This window comes from Podarcis filfolensis (assembly GCF_964270895.1).
Source record: "Podarcis filfolensis genome assembly, chromosome: 16".
Taxonomy (NCBI): Eukaryota; Metazoa; Chordata; class Lepidosauria; order Squamata; family Lacertidae; genus Podarcis; species Podarcis filfolensis.
The window spans coordinates 38,040,525-38,056,786 of record NC_139620.1 but is presented as its reverse complement, the minus strand read 5'-3'; the positions used below and the strand labels follow the sequence as shown (position 1 = coordinate 38,056,786).

At 44.2% G+C, this 16,262-nt stretch overlaps 1 protein-coding gene and 1 long non-coding RNA gene across 10 annotated transcripts in view; one reads left to right on the top strand and one right to left on the bottom strand.

The window, feature by feature from the left end:
* Window positions 1–16,262, top strand: part of LOC310751447 — a 120,777-nt gene that overhangs the window by 8,733 nt on the left and 95,782 nt on the right. The window lies entirely within an intron of this gene.
* PITPNM2 (phosphatidylinositol transfer protein membrane associated 2) overlaps window positions 1–16,262 on the bottom strand; it is a 206,771-nt gene that overhangs the window by 136,601 nt on the left and 53,908 nt on the right. Inside the window, exon 1 of one of the 9 annotated variants that reach the window (XM_083589725.1) lies at window positions 9,273–9,542. The exons of the other annotated variants lie outside the window; for them this stretch is intronic. The gene's annotated coding sequence lies outside the window, so the exon portion shown is untranslated. Of the gene's footprint in view, window positions 1–9,272; window positions 9,543–16,262 lie in introns of those variants that run through there. 9 annotated transcript variants of the gene reach the window in all.

Genomic DNA, 16,262 nt, shown 5'->3' with positions numbered 1-16,262 from the left:
GCACAGGTCAAATCTGTGTCCAGGGCAGCTGTTTACCAGCTCCATCTGGTACGTAGGCTGAGACCCTATCTGCCTGCGGACTGTCTCGCCAGAGTGGTGCATGCTCTGGTTATCTCCCGCTTGGACTACTGCAATGCACTCTACGTGGGGCTACCTTTGAAGGTGACTTGGAAACTACAACTAATCCAGAATGCGGCAGCTAGACTGGTGACTGGGGGCGGCCGCCGAGACCATATAACACCGGTCTTGAAAGACCTACATTGGCTCCCAGTATGTTTCCGAGCACAATTCAAAGTGTTGGTGCTGACCTTTAAAGCCCTAAACGGCCTCGGTCCAGTATACCTGAAGGAGCGTCTCCACCCCCATCATTCTGCCCGGACGCTGAGGTCCAGCGCCGAGGGCCTTCTGGCGGTTCCCTCATTGCGAGAAGCAAAGCTACAGGGAACCAGGCAGAGGGCCTTCTCGGTAGTGGCGCCCGCCCTGTGGAACACCCTTCCAGCAGATGTCAAAGCGATAAACAACTACCTGACATTCAGAAGACATCTTAAGGCAGCCCTGTTCAGGGAAGTTTTTAACGTGTGATATTTTACTGTATTTTTGGTTTCTATGGAAGCCGCCCAGAGTGGCTGGGGAGGCCGAGCCAGATGGGCGGGGTATAAATAATAAAATATTATTATTATTATTATTATTATTATTATTATTATTATTATTATAAACAATGGGTTCCTGGAACTGGTCGTTCGCTGCCCCCCAAACCTCCTTCAAAACATCACAGAAGTTTAACCTTTGCTGACATATATTCTATTTAGACCTCCCTCACACAAGCTGACCCCAAACTGATGTTTAAAGTGTTTAAATATAAAAACAAATCTTGCTCAGCCACGTGCTGTGTTGCTTCTTATTCCACAGATTCTCCTACCATAAAAAGATTGGTTTTTCTGCAGTGCTTCTCCTCCCTCTCCTTTTTATTGTTAGTTTCACTAAAAAAGCATTGGGGTTGGTTAGACCCGTCTTAACAGGAGAGGGGACAGCTGATAACACTGAACACTCAACGTGCCGTAGGTCTAAGGTGGGGACAGGACATGCTGTGGAAAAAAATCACAGAAAAGCTGTTCAGACAGTAAATCTAGCTAGGAAGGTCTATCATTCTCTCCTCCTTTTTAAAAGAATCGTGATTCTGAGAGAATTCTCAGTTGAAGGTGGGGGGACATGAGCAACGGGCCCCGTAGGAATTACCACAGCGGCCATTAAGAGAAGCCTGACATCAGCCCCGCATAATTGTTCCCCTGTACTATGAACCATAATATTTAATGCAATTTTCTTTTTGACATTAAATTGAAATCACTGTCAAATGCACCTCTGTACCGTATTTCACTTATGACTTATCAGAAAAGTCTGTTTTAAAAGCCAGATGTGAGAGGAAAGTGCATGGGGCGGGAGGGGGGAGGTCGCAAATCTTGCTTTACTTCTGAAAGCAAACTGAAAGACATGCTCTTTCCAAAATGAAAGCACTCTACCATCGAAATAGGGGGGGGGGAATGGGAGAGGGGGGAGGTCTGTAGCTCAGCTGTAGGACATGTGACCTGAATGCATGCAGAAGGTCCCGGGTTCAATCCCCCGCTGGTGTCTCCAGGTAGGGCTGGGAGAGGCTCCCTGTCTGAAACCCTGGAGAGCCACTGCCATTCAGTGTAGACAATATGGAGCAAGACGCAATTGGTACAAAACAGCTTTCTATATTTCTGGGGGTGGGATGGGGGACTGTATTAAGACTGCAATCTAGCAGAGACATTTAAAAAGAGGAGAAAAATTGTGCCAATAGATGAAAAAGCAAACATTTCTTTATCAGTACTTAAAAATACAAAAAAGAGAGTAAAAAACATGTTACAAACGTCTGTTAACAAACCTCGACTCTCAAGCTGCAGCAAGAAGCTCTCCATCTGCTCTCCTGGCTATATTTACTTTTCCCAAGCAACAAGTCATTTAAGGATCTACAAGAAGACAGCTGGGGTTTTTTTAAACCCACATTACAAAAGGATCCTCCTCCAGTTCTCTTACTGAACTGCCAGGTAACTCTGCGAACGATCCAGCATCTCTCCAGTGGAAGATTCTCTCTAAAGCAGCCCTCACAGCAAATGGGTACCACACCATCCTAGCACCTCCCTCGTTCCTCCCCTGTGGACCACGTTATCATCGCATGAGCAGTGAGAAGTTCAAGGGGCAGCAGTATTGGGTTGGCATTTTGGAGCACTCAGTATACTTACAAAACAAAAAGAGCAGAGTGGAGCTGCAGGCCACCAGCAACCACACTCCTAGCAGTTGGTTGATCCACTGCCCCAAGCTCAAAGAGGGCCTCAGATTTAGGCACCTGCTAACTTTTCGGCATTTGATCAGTTTTACCACTTGCTTCCGTGCACATTGGACTTTCAAAGTATGACACTCTCTCAGCTAGAAAAGCATTTGTTAAACAAAGAAATATACCAGATGCTCCCAGAACTTTTACTCCCCACTTAAAAATGCAATTTCTTTCACACTAATACCTTAGGATCAGTTCCCACCCCTTAGCTGGGTGGAAGCTGCATTGTCTTTCCCGCAGCCTTTTCCACTGAGAAACCACCAGCCAATAGCTCAGTCAGTAGAGCATGAGGCTCCTAATCTCAGGGTCACGTGTCTGAGCAACACGTTGGACAAAAGATTCCTGCATTGCAGAGGATTGGACTAGATGATCCTCGTGGTCCTTTCCAACTTTGCAATTCCGTTATTCTATCTCCCTAACAAAACAAAGGTATGGGCAGGAATGGCTGGCCATGGGCATCTCCAGATGATCAATATCATTCAGCAACAAGCAAAAACTTCACCCAGGCCTTTGGCTAATTAAACAATCTGTGGCATTTTAAATTATGGTGGGGTATTGTTTTTGTTTGTTACTATGGTATGCATTTTGTGTTTGTATACTGTAAACCTCCCTGTGGTCCTTGGGTGAAGGGCAGTATTGAAATTTAGATAATAACAAGCAAACAACAACAATCTGTTTATTGGATATTTATCCTGATTTGTTTGCACAAATGTTATGCAGAGAATAAGACAGACTTCATATGGTCTTCACTGAGAATGCATTTGATTTGTTTGCAGGGGACGTTATGTAACAATGAGCACGCATCCTGATTTGCCTCTGGGGTGTTTATGTGCCTTCCCATTAATACATTGTTCATCCTACACTTTTCAGTGTTTCCCCATCACTTGCCCAACCACAAGAAGTCAAACATTGTTGTGCCAGGGCAACAGAGCACTTCAATCCACTTTAATTGCACAAACCTACTTTTCCAGTGTGCACTTGAATCACTCCTGAAAAGGCTAACAGTCTGGAGGCAACCCATGAATGATTTTTATATGTGTCTACAAGTGTGCTTCCACACGGAGGGCTGATTTTCCAAACGGGTTATTGAGATATTTGCAAGAAGGTCACTGGCAACAGAAGTTTTTTCTTTTACATATCTGAGTTTCCCTGGATAGGGTAAATCTGCATTAAGGGGGAAGCAGAATATGGGTGACCAAAAAAATACCCCCCCAAAAAACACCCTTTCATGCCTGAGGCATTTGTCCCACTATAAACACCTGTCTGGAAGTACCCTGTTTTTGTATGAATGAGTTCAAATTAACTCAGCAGGAGGTCTACATGAAAACCGTGTTTTAGCCAGTAGTCCACAGCCTGCCACCCAGTTGCTTCTGTCCTACTCAACCTCTGTTGACAAAAGGGGAATGTCAATGCCTTACTGCACTGGCCCTGCCTTAAGTATGGAAACATCACCACAAAAGAGGGTTTGCCTACTAACAAAACGTGATAGAAGCATGCAACAGCTTCAGACACTTTGGCCTCAAATGACTGTCCACTGGAGTATGGAAATGATAAACAAATAGTTAAACGTGCAACCAATTATTGGAAAAATCAGAGAAAAACTTTGAAAAACAACAACAATAATTCTCCTCCCATTTATGGAACCTGTTGACCCACCCCTCTGAAAACAACATAGAAATGATTTGATTCCTCTCTTCAAAAGTGAAAAAGAAATCAATACTAAAAACTAAGACTAAAACCTATCCTTTGAGGAAAGGTTGAAGCATCTGAGACTTTTTTTAGTTTAGAAAAAAGGTGTGCAAGAAGTGACTTGGCAGAAGTTTGTAAGATGATGCATGCTGGGTAGAGAGTGGATAGAACTTGTGGACCTCCAGTGACACTGAATGTTGAAGATTCAGGACAGACTAGAGAAAAGACATTGTTTATTAAATTTATATACCGCCCTATACCTGTAGCTTTCAGGGCAGTTCACAACATAAAATCACAATATAAAAAAACACAAAATACATAATAAAAACGAAGACAACCCCATAATCCCCCCATTCAGGGTATAGTAAAACTACAAACTCGTTCCCACAGGAGGCAGCGATGGCCACCAACTTGGACGGCTTTAAAGGGGATTATTCAAACCTATGGAGGAGGAGAGGGCTATCAATGGCTACTAGCCAGGATGGCTCTGTTCTACTTTCACTGTCAGAGGCAGCAATGCTTCTGAATGCCAGTTGCAAAGAAGCCACAGGAGGGAAGAGAACTCTTGTTCTTGGATCCTGCTTGAAGGTTTTCTTTTGGGCTTCTGGATAGCCACTATGAGAACAGGATCCTGGGCAAGATAGGCCGTTGGCTCTTCTTATATTCTTGCTAGGAAAGGTCTTGCTGCTGATGCACTGCTGCAAAAGCCTCTTCCCGGTTTATGTCAACTGGAACAGGGCTGATGTTCAGCAGCTATTTCTGATACCTCAAATCACCATGAGATTGTATTGAATTGCATTGATGCATTTGCTTTTTGCTTTATTTATATGCTAGCACATGTTCAAAAGTATTATGGTGGCTGTAATGTTTGTTAATTTTAAATGCTGCCGTTATCAACTGCTCTGAGCACAACATTTTGTTGTTTTGGAAAAGCGGGATATAAATAGTAAATCATCAACAACAACATCAATTAAAAAGTGGGTTCTAATTGTGATCTGAAGCAGCTAAGCTACCCTCATGCAGACAAGGAAGCTGGCATTTGGTGCACTTGTTGTTTTATACACATGCTTCAAAATGTAGAGACAGAACCCTGAGATGGTAAGATGGATGGTAAAACTTCAGGCTGCTGGTGAGTGACCCCATTTTTGTATATTCCTCAGGTAAAGCAAGAAGCAAAATCAAAGTCACCCTGGAAAATACAGAACTAGTCTATCAAGGAGAAAAGTCCTAAATCAGCCAGCTCCCTGCTCTGCTAGCTTTTTTAACACCCCAGAGTTTTTTCCACAAGGGAGTTTTGCAAAATGCAATCCTTCCACCTGCAGTCTAAAATACTACAATTTCTACCACCTCATTCCCACCTCATTTTGCTACAACTGAAGAAAAGGCCAAATTTTCTATGTGGGATTTTAAAAAATCCTAAAGGAAGGAATTGGGTGAGCACCAAACTACACTTGAGTGCTTGGAGCATTAAAGCACTCCAAGCGAGTTTTCCCAAGAGCTGGACTTAATGGTCAAAGGGCTTTATGCCAGCTCTCCTGTCTCCACCTCTCAAGCTTTTGTTCTAATAAACCTGATTGTGGTGGAAGGAGAATAGATAAGAACAAACTGCCTTATGCTGAGTCAAACCACTGGTCCACCTTGCTCAATGTTACCTTTTTCATACAAAGCTATATAGTTGGCATAGGCATAAGCAGCACATCCATTAGGGTGTGAAACCCAGGGAATCTTGCAAAAAACACTCAGGGTGTGCGGCTTGTGGGGTGCTCAGGTGCATCAAATCAAGCACATCCTGAAGTCTGCTTGGAGGGGTGAGCCCTGTTGCTCGAGGTGATGAGCAATGCAGGGCTGCCACATGCAAGCGCACCATAAATGCAGCCCCTCTCTGCACAAAAAGTGGTGGGCAGTTCTCACAAGCCAGCTAAAGTGCGCTCCCACTCTTGCAAGAACAGCTTTCCCATGCCTCTTCTGCCTGTATGCACCACGATGCTCATGGCTTGGACAAACAAGGCAGTCTATCCCATTTTGCCACTTGAGGCAAACTGGGAAGGTGCCACCCCTACCCACTGGTGGGCCAGCCTTGTGGATAGAGGTGGGCATGGCTGGGGGTGCAGGCTGCAGCTGACTGGAAGGTGCAGAGAAGCAGCCTGCTAACCACGATGCACTGCTACAGCTGAGCATGGGCAGGGACCTGCAAAGCCACTTTTTATTATTTAGATATTAGGTTGGGCCCGGGCCCAGCTAACCCCCCCCCCCCCCATGCACACACCTGTGATGGGAAGGGGCAATAATCCCCACCTTAACAAAAAACCAAAAACACTTAAGGACACAGTATTTCACACACTGTGAAAGGGTTTAAAAAGGGTTTAAAAAGGCAAAGGTAAAAGGAAAGGGTTAGTTAAAAATTCTATCTGAAACTAAACAAAAAATAGTAACACCATGACTATAGGGCCATGCTTTCAAATTCATGTCTTGGAAGATTACTATCTTAGAAGATGAACAGACCAAAAAGGCAACTGGGTATTTTGAGCTCTACTTGTGAAACTGGGAGGAGTAAGGTAAGTCAATGAGGAGCGCCAAGTGATTTCAGGCAAGTCAGGCTTGATCAGGAAAAAGGGATGGGGAGGGAAGAGGGAGCATTTTCCTCTTCATATTTGTAGAGTTGGAAGGGACCACAAGGGTTATCTAGCCCAACCCCTGGAAGGCAGGAAACTTTTACCCAAAGTGGGGCTCAAACTCACAATATTGAGATTAAGAGTCTCATTCTCTACCAACTGAGCTATCCCTTCAATCACTTTTGTGCCATGTATTTTAGACCAAAACCCTGAGAGAGGAACTGCTCTTTTTCTTTATTGGTCAGTAAGCTGCTCTGGGAGCCTTTTGGCCGAAGAGCAAGATAAAAACAAATAGTAAATTTTGAGAATATATTAGTGAAAGTAACATATAAATATACAGATTATAGCTGAGCAAATAGCTTACAAAAATGCATACATTAGACAAAATACATACTAAAATGCTGATGAATTTTCATGAGGACTTCTTTTTTTAAAAAAAAAAGTCACAAACTGATGTGCAAAATCTATTGTGCTGAACTTAAGCCTGGCAAAGTGAGGAAGAGAGAGAAGCCAAAACTGACGGATTCCCCCATCTCTCCCTGCAAATACTTTGAACTGCTTTTCAAAGGTCTGCTTTGAACTGTTGCTAAGAAAGGAAAACTTGCTCCCCCCCCCCCAATTCATCTTTAACCCTAAAAACAAACACGCACTCTTTGTGGCTCTTAAATCAACAGATGGCAAACTGCTACTGAGTAGAGGCAAGTGTGAGAGTGGCGACAGTGCTGGGGGGCGGGTGCTTATGAAGTTGGTTCGGTACGAAAAGAGAGGTTCTGCAAGCTTGTTTTCCTGTTCTCATCTGTCAAACATCAGAGGGCCTTTGGATCTTCCCTGGTTTCGACTGAAGCAAACAGTCTTATGTTCCAGCCACACTCTTTGAGCAACCCAGATTACAAACGACGACTCATATTACTCAATGCAATCAACATCAAAGCTTCTTCCCTGGTTCCACAGATCTCAGCTGCAAACACCACTCTCATGAGCCTACCTGCTTTCAATACATCCCAAACACGCTCCCTTGTGTCATACACTGGCATCTGAAAAATTACGGCAGACCCAAGTGAGTGGCAACCCTGATTGATGGCTGACTACTGTGATTCCTCACAACTACTCATTCCCCATCTGCAAGTCACAAACCCCAATTCCACAGCACCGCCAAAGAGAATTGCTACTATAAACTTCTCCAAGGCAGACACATTGTGGAAAGGCACTTACAGGGCCAATTAAGCTCAAGGTTAACCTAAGAGGCAAGACCTCTTCATCTATATCATGGGAAGCCAACATAATGCCCTTCAGATACTGGGGAACACAACTTCCAGCAACCCCAGCTAGGCCAGTGGCCCAGGGCTGATGGGAGTTGTGGAGACACATAATAATAAAAACTAACAACAACAACCAGAACAGCAGCGTGAGATGCACTAGGTTGCTATACACACGTTAGCAAGCGATAAGCCATGGGGCAATACGCCATCCAGAGGTTAGGTTAGGTTCATCAAATGTCTGTATTGCATCCCGTTATGAAATTCCTCCAGCTATTTACAACCAAGTAAAAAATACAATAAAATCACATCAACATATTAAAAATGGTTTTAACAATGCAATCCAGGAAAATATGTATTTGCTTGGCATCAAAATGAGGACAAGGTTGGTGCCTGGTGGGCCTAACATGGGAGAGAAAAGGCCCATTCTCCCATGGCCGCCCCCAAACCACCTGTGGAAGGCTATTTTTTTAAAAAAAATGTTTTTAAAATGTTTTAATATTATTCATTATATTTTAGACTCTTTGCTGTTTTGTTAATGCTTGGATTAACTGGCCAGTTTTTAAAACAACAGCACTGTTACCTAACTTTTTTTTACATTTTTCTTGTTTGTAACATGCTATTTTGTGTCTTATTATATTTAATCTGCCTTCCAAGGCATATACCCTAAAATAAGGCCCGTAAATAAAATTATAGCTAAATAAAACAATAATAAATGTATTACAAGTGGCACATATTCATTACCATTTTCACCTTCCCGGGGGAGAGGAGAAATCACAAGCATATATAAACCATTAAACATGGCCCCAGGGTCTGGTGATGTTAGAGGCATTGCCCAATAGGTGCTCTTTGCAGCTAGCTGCTCCCAAGTTGATACTCAACTGTGTCAAAAACCTGCAAATCCATCCATCCCCACCTACTGAAAAACAAACCCTCAGGATGAACAATATACACGTAAACTGTACTAGAAGGGTAGCAACGTTGCTATCAAATTACTCCAACATGTAAAAATACATTTTTGCCCTAAGCCATATTATATTTTCACAGTCTTCCCCATAAACTGTTCAAATAAGAGCCACCTTTCTTACAAGGCAGCAATAAGTGAGAAGTAAAATACGTACAAGTCACTTGGTTACCAATGACTCACCTGCCGGACAGGTTGGAACAATACTAGCCCATTAAAAATTTCCTCTTGGAAAGGCCAACCTGCCTCCTATTGTTCCACCTCTGAATCAGGTGTGTAGATATTTATTATCAAAATTGCTGGTGGTTTGAGAGAGAAAGCAAGGGTGCCACTCCTGATGCTTAGTTTTACCAGCTGACAAAAACCAACCGTGTTGTCACCCTGCATTTGCAAATTACCTTTTGGAAAAAACCTGAGAGCGGTGTTTGATCGCGTTTCTTTTTCACCCTGGCTCCCAAAGCGTTCCCTCGTTCTGCCATCCTTCACTAAGAAGCCTTGCTGAACTGCTGTGGCCACCGGTCTCATCACTGCACACTCTGGTGACAGACAAAGCCCAGCAAAACATCCATGTCCGTGGACAGGAAAGCCCAGTTGAAGAGAAGGGATGGGGAAGGGAGGGGAAGGCAGGGGAAGGGAAGAAGGGAAGGAAGGGGGGAAAGACACGGGAAATAAAACGGATTCTCTGCTCTGCAGGGAACACTAAGCTATGTTGCCATGGAGAAGCGGGGAGCTGTAAAAAAATGAACAGAGGTACTCCTTGGAGAGCGAGACTCTGAGGCGGCTTGCAAAGGCACCACTTTGCAGGGGAATAATCCTGAGTGAAAGGCAGGCAGCAAAAGAGGCAATGTCAGAAACAAAAAGAGTCCCAGACTGCAAGAACAAGAGGCTGGAAGGATGAAACAGTGCCCCAAATGGTGCAAAGATCTGGAGCACTGGCACTGCCCGTGACAAAAGGACACCTTTTGCTTTTTCACCTATGGGACTTTTTACTAGTTTGCAAATGGTGGGAGTGGGGAGATAACAAAGGGAGGGCAGTGTTTCTACAATTAGACATAGTGTGGAAGAAAGTGGGTGTTGCTTTATTTTATTTATTTGCGTACCTTCCATTTAACAACGTCTCTAGGCAGCTAATAATAAAAAGTTACAAACCACTAAAAACGAGCCAGTGCGTGAAAAGGTTAGAGCAAAACAACCACAGTATTAAAGTAAAAGAACTAAAGAAATAAAATCAGCAACAGCAAAACATAACCCAGCTGAACCTGAAGATGCTGAAGTTTTGTGCTTTAAAAAAAAAACACTGGAGGTTTGTTCTTGGTACTGCCAGACATCAGGGTGCTCATTTCTGATCCACTGTGGGAGCCTAATCTTGCTGGGGGAGAGTCAAGGAGGGGCAGCCCCCACCACTCCTGCTCCACCCTTTTTTTACACCCCAGGGTCAGGCAGGTAGTGTACTAAGGTGGAGCCCAGTAGTAATGGATAAACTGAAAAGGCGGTGATACCCACAAATGAATCCTGTGTGCTTAAGGAAGTACTGCAGCAAAACTTAAGAAGGACCAACCTGGAGGAGGAAGGGAGGCACTGAGGGATAGATAAGCACACTGCAGGGAGAGCATAAATCTGAGAATACCTAAACAGCCAAGGCCCAGCCCAGCTTCACTCAGACACAGGGAAGCCTTACCCAAGGGCACGGATCTGATTTTCCAGAGCTAAGAGTCACTTGCTCCTCTCCTTACCCACTGCACTGCAGACAGGTACGTCTTCCAGAGCTTAAGAAAAGCTGGACCAAAGGCCCATCGAGTCCAACATCCCGTTCTCATAGTGGCCAGCTCCATGTTCATGGGAGGCCAGTGGCTTTATGAAGAGAATCAGCCAGCCTTCCCCAGCTGCCACATCAGAACTGAATTTTGGGGCAGCTGCAGACTTGCTGGCAAGCTGCTAAGCATAGGTGTGGAGGACGACTTCCTTCTCCCTTCTCAAAGCAGTCAAGCACAAAAATGAAGAACATTCTGTCCAACATTTCTCCGATGAAAATAGGAATGTCCTATTCTATTATTACCGTATTTTTCGCTCTATAAGACGCACCAGACCATAAGACGCACCTAGTTTTTGGAGGAGGAAAACAAGAAAAAAAATATTCTGAATCTCAGAAGCCAGAACAGCAAGAGGGATTGCTGCGCAGCAAAAGCAGCGATCCCTCTTCCTGTTCTGGCTTCTGGGATAGCTGTGCAGCCTGCATTCGCCCCATAAGACGCATACACATTTCCCCTTACTTTTTAGGAGGGAAAAAGTGAGTCTTATAGAGCAAAAAATACGGTATTTTTTCTTCTTCTTCTTCTTCTACTCCTACTCCTACTCCTACTATTATTATTATTATTATTATTATTATTATTATTATTATTATTATTAATACCTTGCCCATCTGACTGCCTTGCCCCTGCCACTTCTGGGCAGCTTCCAACATATATAAATCATAGTAAAACTACCCAGGGCTACCTTCCAATGTCTTCTAGAGGTTGCATAGTTACTTATTTCCTTGGCTTGGGGGGTCACATAACTCTATATCCTCCAACGTTTCTCCAATTAAAATGGGGACTTCCTAAGGAAAAACGGGACATTCCAGGATAAAATCAGAAACCGGGACGGCTTCTGTAAATCCAGGACTGTCCCTGGAAAATGGAGGCACACTTGAAGGGTCTGGAAGAACAGGCATGTGGCTTGCAGTGTTAATATATAAAATCTGCTGCATGCCTCTAATATGCCGCAGGGAGCCTGGGGTGGGCCACTTCATGCTTGCATGGTTATATTTGACAAAACACACTGCCTGCACACTCCTGCGTTTGAATCACAAAGAATGAAACACAAAATTGCATTTTAGGTTTCCATACAATGATGTCAGACCATTCTTGTTCCTCCAGGCCAAATAAATAAGCTAATGAAAAGGCAATTGCTGTGTGATCTTCAATTAATGCTTGCAGCCATAGCTTATCTTTGTGGCAGTGTCAGTAACTCCTGCTCTCCCACAGGGCAGGGCAAACTTCCTAACCCCAGGAAACTCTATGAATCCCTCAGCCAATAAACCCTAAGCGTCTTTTGCAGAACCTTTGCACACTTGGGAAAGGGCCAAGGGGCAGCGGCAGAGCAGGGTTTTGCATGCATGATTGAGAAGTCTTATGCAACAAACCTGCTCCCCCAAAAGATCTGACTTTTCGCAGTGAGGAAAGCGACGCAGAAAAACCCAGAAGTGTGAGGTAATACTGGTTTTGAACCAACAGCATTTATCCTCCCTGCAAACAAGTCAGCATCAATGCTCAATAAGCAGGTCACCCTCTGTTCTAATTCAGAGGACTCTGTGACATATTCTAGAGTGTACAGACTCCCATTCGACACCACAACAATCCCCTGTGTTTGTGTAATGCAGGGGGAAGATGAATATTGGTTGGTTCAGTCAATTAAATTAACACTTTTATATGCTGCCCTTCAGTTTTAACTCCTCCCCAGGGTGGCATCCAACAATCATAACTGGTCAACGACTAAATGACACATCAAAACAGCAGAAAAAATAAACAAGATCAAAATTTGTGCAAAACAACAACTTGGATGGCATACACAGGAAGGCTCTGGCCAAAAAGGGAGCACAATCTCAAAATGATACAGGAAGAACTGAATTTACAGAATAGTAAAATGCCCTCATGGAGCTGCTCTGACTCAGAGTAGACCATGCTCGACTGGGTGGACAAATAGTTTGACCTGGGATAAGGCAGCCTCCCTAGGAAAGTTAGGGCCTTTTCTGCTGTGGCCACCAGACTTTGCAACGGCTTTTCTAGCAAAACCTACCTGGCCCCATCTTTCCTCACTTTTCAGTTGACAGCTAAGAAGGAACCTTTCAAGCAGATTTTTGGAACTTGCCTCTTACCCTGAGTTACTGCTGCTTTATTAACTATTGCTGCTGTTTTAATATGACTGGAGGGGATTTAAACTGTTTCAAGCTACGACATTTGTCTGTAATGCCTTTGTTTATAATATCCCAGCATTGCTAAGGAATTCTATGAATTCTACAAAACCAAAAAATTACTTTCAAATTTTTTGGAATCAGTGATTAAAATCAGTCAGGGCTGGCCTGCCCATGAGGCAGGATGAGGTAGCTGCCTTGGCCAGTGGAACCACAAGAGGTGGTGCCCCACGGATGCCTCACCCACCCTGCCACTTCTGCCGCCAGAAAAAAAGGTGTGGCCGTGGCATCCAGTGAGATCTTGTGAGAACCTGCCACCACCATTTTGTGGGCTACTAGACCCAGGTAAGGAAAGCTTCCGTGGCAGGGGGAGGGGGGCAGCAGCTTCCCATTTCTCTTCAGGACAGAAATGGGACCGTCTGCCCCTGAAATTAGTGCAGTTTTGAAAAGTTCTGTCCTCCATCTCTATTAAAAATTGTGTCCAACAGTTCCCAAAGAGAGATGAAAAGCTCCTCCTAGACTTTGGGAACTATCATGAATATTTTGGTTACAATATCTTCAGAGGTGTCCAATACATAGAGGGCAAAACGTTTTTCAAAATATATTGTAGATATTTTAGTTTCTTTTGTTCTTTTGGATACTTATTGACTGTGGCCATATCTTGACACAGAGATAGTATACAAAAGCCCCCCCCCCAATATTAATAAAACATTTTGTTATTTGTTCAACAAAAGCAGAGCTGGGAATGGCCGCTTACCATCTTGCCAGTGAGCGGCTGTTGCAGCCCAACACAGCACCTCCCCTTTCACCCGGACGCATGGTGCCATTTTAGGAATGTTCTTTCCACCACTCCAGCTGACACGGAGGCTCACGGGTTCCTGCCAAATCTGCAGCGGCCCTGGAGGGGACGGGCCTTGGCCATTTACTTAGCCCAGCCAACCACTCTGCACAGCATCCAGTCGGTGGGGAGCGTCACCCACCCTTCCCCTCCCTTCATTCATACTTGATCACAGTGCTACCTCGGGTTAAGAACTTAATTTGTTCTGGAGGCCCGTTCTTAACCTGAAACTGTTCTTAACCCAAGGTACCACTTTAGCTAATGGGGCCTCCCGCTGCCACCGTGCAATTTCTGTTCTCATCCTGAAGCAAAGTTCTTAATCTGAGGTACTATTTCTGGTTTTGAATTATGGTGCTGGAGGAGACTCTTGAGAGACCCATGGACTGCAAGAAGATCCAACCTATCCATTCTGAAGGAAATCAGCCTTGAGTGCTCACTGGAAGGACAGATCCTGAAGCTGAGGCTCCAAGACTTTGGCCACCTCATGAGAAGAGAAGACCCCCTGGAAAAGACCCTGGTGTTGGGAAAGATGGAGGGCACAAGGAGAAGGGGACGACAGAGGACGAGATGGTGGGACAGTGTTCTCGAAGCTACCAGCATGAGTTTGACCAAACTGCGGGAGGCAGTGGAAGACAGGAATGCCTGGCGTGCTCTGGTCCAGGGGGTCACGAAGAGTCGGACACGACTAAACAACAACAACTATTTCTGGGTTAGCCAAGTCTGTAACCTGAAGCGTCTGTAACCCGAGGTACCACTGTACTGCTCTAACCCTTTCCTTTTCAGCTAGGAGCACTTTGCTGAGGTCTTTTGGCGGTTACCTTATTTGAAGCCGGGAAGGAATTTCCCCTGCTCTGCAGGTTTCGCCTTCTCCACAGCACTAGTCACAACTCTGGAGGTTTAGGCCTTGGGTGGAATCCTATAGCCTTTCATCCACCCTGTGTTCCCTGTGGCGACATTAAAAGGGTACCCCATTAGAGGGGTCTGGAGTGAAGTCTCTGTCCATAAAGCCAAGTCTGTAGGGCTAGCGGGCCACAGAGCTTCCCTCAGCGTTTGGGGGCCATCCGTGTAAACCTGCGTTTTGTGATGGATCCACCCCTGAATAGAACCTGTCATGCCTTGATCCGCCAGCAGGGGGGCTGAGAGGGACACACGCCCAGTGCCTATGCCAAAGCTTCCTACGTCTGAAATCAATAAAATTGTGCCCATTTAAATCCCAGACAGCTGTTGTATCCATTCATTTTCCACTCAGCAGTTAGGCATGCCGGGAAGGGGGACTCTGCGGCTGGGAACCAATTTGCACCATAAACAGATTAACAGACAGAGAGGATGAACAAATGAAAGAAAGGTACATGCAAAACAGAGAACAGGGACCCAACATCTGGGTTATATTCTCCCTGTAATGAGCACACTGTCAACAGGACAGAACCCTGTCAAGCAAATTACAAAGCAATGAGGTTTTATTCACAGGGTGACAAGTCAACAGCCCATCAGTTAATTTTAAGAACTGACTACATACTCAGGCCTTAAATAAAATAAACAAGCTGTCTTCACACACACACGCAAAATTGGAACATAAAACAGAAGACAACTAGGACTGGTTTTTCTTGATTTGACACCCTGGGATTACAAGGAGGGGGCTTTACATCAGTTCAGTCTCTTGACTCCCCATAAGGACTGCAGTGCTTTAAGTACAAAGTCCATTTCAACCACTATATACGGTATTTCAGTCTCACAGCAACTATGCAAGTCCAGCCTCCCTGACAGCTGTGCCTTCGGAAAGTCATGGAGAACAGCAGTTTCAGCCAGTGTAGCTTACCATGTCAAGGCACCACAGAGGAAAGGAAGTTACACAGGCTGAAATTCTGTATTTCCCCCATTAATTAAAGCTGCAAAAAACTGTCCTCAGTTATAACTGGGTACCTATTTTTGTTCCCATTTTGCAACAAGGAACTAGGGCTGAGAGAAATAATTGGCTAACATGAATATCACAGCAAACCATATGTATCACAAAGTGCTGTTTGCAAATCCCACTTCAGATTAGGGGTGTTTGGAGAATTTGATATTTGCAAATTTCAAAATTAATTGAACTGACCTGTACTTCCCAGACTAATGCACAGGTCAGAATTTAGTTATCCAGTGACTTTAGTGCTTTCTGAATTTTCTGACCCAATTCTAAGCTCAAAAAAAGGTATCAAAATGCAGTTTTTGAAATGGGTGCTTTAAGAGAAAATAGGTTTAAAATATATATTAAATAAATTAAAAATGCAGCTTAATGCAGAAATAGGAGGAAACACGTACAAAAATGGCACAGTCCAGAAATATGCATCTGTCCATTCTTAGTTATGAAGCAACCACAAGCTATGGTTTGTCCGTTGGGATGTCTTGCCAAACCATGGTCAAGCTTCATAAACCATGGTTCATGGTTTGGTTTGACATGTGAGCAGAACTAGTGAACTGTCCAAGTTTACACCAGAAAAAACATTAATATGGTTCAGATATGATGCCAAACCAATGGTCTGTCATAATGTTTGAACCACCATCATCCAAACCACCATACTTTGTGAGTGGCTATGAAACAATGTTCTGCAACCATGATTTTCA